The sequence below is a fragment of the Hippocampus bargibanti genome, linkage group LG01, assembly GCF_051943395.1.
Source record: "Hippocampus bargibanti isolate YZ-2025 linkage group LG01, ASM5194339v1, whole genome shotgun sequence".
In the NCBI taxonomy this organism is placed as follows: domain Eukaryota; kingdom Metazoa; phylum Chordata; class Actinopteri; order Syngnathiformes; family Syngnathidae; genus Hippocampus; species Hippocampus bargibanti.
In genome coordinates, this window is record NC_142734.1 from 26,399,406 (window position 1) to 26,402,595 (window position 3,190).

The following is a 3,190-nucleotide window of genomic DNA, read 5'->3' on the forward strand; positions in this document are numbered from 1 at the left end:
CAGAATCATCTTTATTGCCAAGTATGTAGACCACACAAGGAATTTATTTCCGGTCGAACACGCTGCACTAGTATCATCATCAAAAAAATTACAAAGAGACACTATGCACTTCAATTTGGGCTAATGTTCAAAGAGTTAATGGCTTGGGGGAAGAAGCTGTTTAAATATCTGCTGGATTTGGTGCGCATGGATCGGTAGCGCCTGCCGGAGGGGAGGAGCTAGAAAAGGTAGTGTGCAGGGTGCGAAGGGTGAATACTTGTATTGGATACAATACAGTAAAGATTTCAGTTCTCAGTCCCAAAGACATCATATGCGCATTAGTGACAAAGAAAATATCGAGCAAATTTGAACTTGAACCATCTCTGGACAACTACAGTATTGACTAGAGAGCTCTGATTGCGTGGGATCACCATCGCTTCATTAGGATTGGTTCCAAAACCAAGCGGCGAATCAGCGTTCGTAAACCGCTCTGCCTTGTGGGGATGCTCGAATGTGAGAGGCTCTCAACCGGTGCAACGTTTTTTTGACGTGTGGCCTCATTATCCGTCCTGACAAGCCGACGTCGGCGAACGCCAAATTTATATCAAGCGCACTTGCCTTGTGGGGGTGCTCGAATGGAAGGGGCCCTCAACCGGCGCGACGGGTTTTTTTTTGTTTGACGGGTGGTATTATCCGTCCTGACGAGCCGACGTCGGCGAACGCCAAAAGTCTTATCAAGCGCACCGGTTGATGACGCTTAGCCAATGAGCGGCTGGGATGCGTGCCGTGTTTGTGTGCCTGTTGGTTAGGCAGCGACGAGCGAGCCGAAGAAGCTAGTATGGCGGAGGAGGGCAGTTGGCCAGAGTTGGAGGGGCTGGAGAAACGATTACAATCACTCCTAAAATATTATTCCGGTGACGACTTGAGGGGCGACGGCAAAACGTTCTGTTCGGATTACTGTAAGGTAGGCAGCCGCGGTCCGCGTTGTTGCCATATTTATTGTCGAAGCTATTAGCACGGACGTTAGCTGAGCCGAGCCGACTCCCCTCCCCCAGAACGGAATTGCTCGCTTTAGCCGCTATCAATTGAGAGCAACTATGAATCAGTCGGTGGCATTCGGAACACAGGCACGATTCGGTGACGACCGTTAAAGTCGTAGCCATTAAAGACCTCGGAAGAGACGCCGATTCAAGTTATCCCGGGGCTGTCCCGTTTTGTACGGCTAGCCTGCTATTGTGGGACGCCTGAGCAAGTCAGCAGGAATTGATCAACAAACTTCGTCTAATGTTTGCTGAGCTCAGGAATTGGTAACACTATGATGTACCCGAGATCCAAATAGGAGTAGTCGAGGCGTTTGGAAGCTTTTATCATTGAGGCAAATCTTTTCGTCTATTCAAACAAATGGTTTTTGGATCGGAGGACAATCTTTAAATTGATTCAGTGTGATAAATGACATGAAATGAAGGCAATTGACTCCATTGATACATTAACTTGGTGTTTCCTAACGTTTATGGACTCATTACACATCCCTTACAATTAGAAACATCAAATGTCATCGTCTGGGGAGGAGGCTGTCATTATGTTGCCGCCCGAAACCAGTCAATAAAGTAAATGTGGTCGAAAAAAATATCAAGAAAACCATGAAGCGTAATCGGTACTGTGAATGCTGTGTGTTTTATGTGTACTGAGACACAAAGGAGGGTTCGTTTTGATTTGACAAACTCAAAATATCCCAGAGAAATCCTGGCGCTTGGCGAGATGGTGATATGATGATGGCGTACATTACTGCACACGGACGGACAGAATAAAGTGAAATTGGAAAAATTTCCTTTGGCACTCCTGATGATTTCACATGGCAGATCAGTGATCACATTATTATTATTATTATTTTTCTTGATATGTCAATCTAGCTGGTGGAAGAGTACGCGTCTCGCTGGCAGTCCCCATTCCCTCGGCTCAAGATCCTTGAAGTGGCCCTGTCCTACTTCACTCAGGCCTCTTGCTTGTTCACGTCAAGCTGCGATGCCATGCTCCAAACGCTCAGTAGTTTGGCCTTGTAAGTATGCGCATCCTCAAAGTGGGTGATTTTTCCGTAATCTCCAAATCTCTCTCAAAGGGTACAAATTCTTGGTTGACCTTTTCTTGACCTTTCTTTTTTCTTTTGCCTTCACCCAGGAGTGTTTTTGAGTTGCTGCTTTTCTTTGACGAGCGAGATTTCCACAAAGAGCCATTGAAACGCTTCTCAATAAAATTCCAGGTGAATCGTCTATAACGCATGTGGATGTTTCAGACTGAAATGTATTCATTGCAAATGCCATTCCTTTTGCGTGCTGTCGACGGAAAACAATTTGGGATGATGTCCATGCATACCTGAGACACATTTCTAATGGACCTTGATTTTTTAATTTTTTTTTTTATGGAACAGGTAGCCCGTCCAGGAATCTGTCGAGAAAATGTGTTGCAGAGTGCAGAAACATCACACCTTTAGCTTTCCCGTACTGTTTGAAAAGGCTTGTCCTTACGCTCCCCTCCCGATGCAAGATACAAATTGATCACATCATGTAATCAGAATCAGAATCATCTTTATTGCCAAGTATGTAGACCACACAAGGAATTTATTTCCGGTCGAACACGCTGCACTAGTATCATCATCAAAAAAATTACAAAGAGACACTATGCACTTCAATTTGGGCTAATGTTCAAAGAGTTAATGGCTTGGGGGAAGAAGCTGTTTAAATATCTGCTGGATTTGGTGCGCATGGATCGGTAGCGCCTGCCGGAGGGGAGGAGCTAGAAAAGGTAGTGTGCAGGGTGCGAAGGGTGAATACTTGTATTGGATACAATACAGTAAAGATTTCAGTTCTCAGTCCCAAAGACATCATATGCGCATTAGTGACAAAGAAAATATCGAGCAAATTTGAACTTGAACCATCTCTGGACAACTACAGTATTGACTAGAGAGCTCTGATTGCGTGGGATCACCATCGCTTCATTAGGATTGGTTCCAAAACCAAGCGGCGAATCAGCGTTCGTAAACCGCTCTGCCTTGTGGGGATGCTCGAATGTGAGAGGCTCTCAACCGGTGCAACGTTTTTTTGACGTGTGGCCTCATTATCCGTCCTGACAAGCCGACGTCGGCGAACGCCAAATTTATATCAAGCGCACTTGCCTTGTGGGGGTGCTCGAATGGAAGGGGCCCTCAACCGGCGCG

The 3,190-nt window shown here is 45.8% G+C and overlaps 1 long non-coding RNA gene across 1 annotated transcript; it reads left to right on the plus strand.

Annotated features, from left to right (window-relative positions):
• The first annotated feature begins 637 nt into the window (after positions 1-637).
• LOC148903620 (uncharacterized) lies at positions 638-2,291 on the plus strand. The gene is made up of 3 exons (XR_016116209.1): positions 638-943; positions 1,890-2,035; positions 2,155-2,291. It is a non-coding gene; the product is annotated as an uncharacterized LOC148903620 (long non-coding RNA).
• Positions 2,292-3,190: the final 899 nt, after the last annotated feature.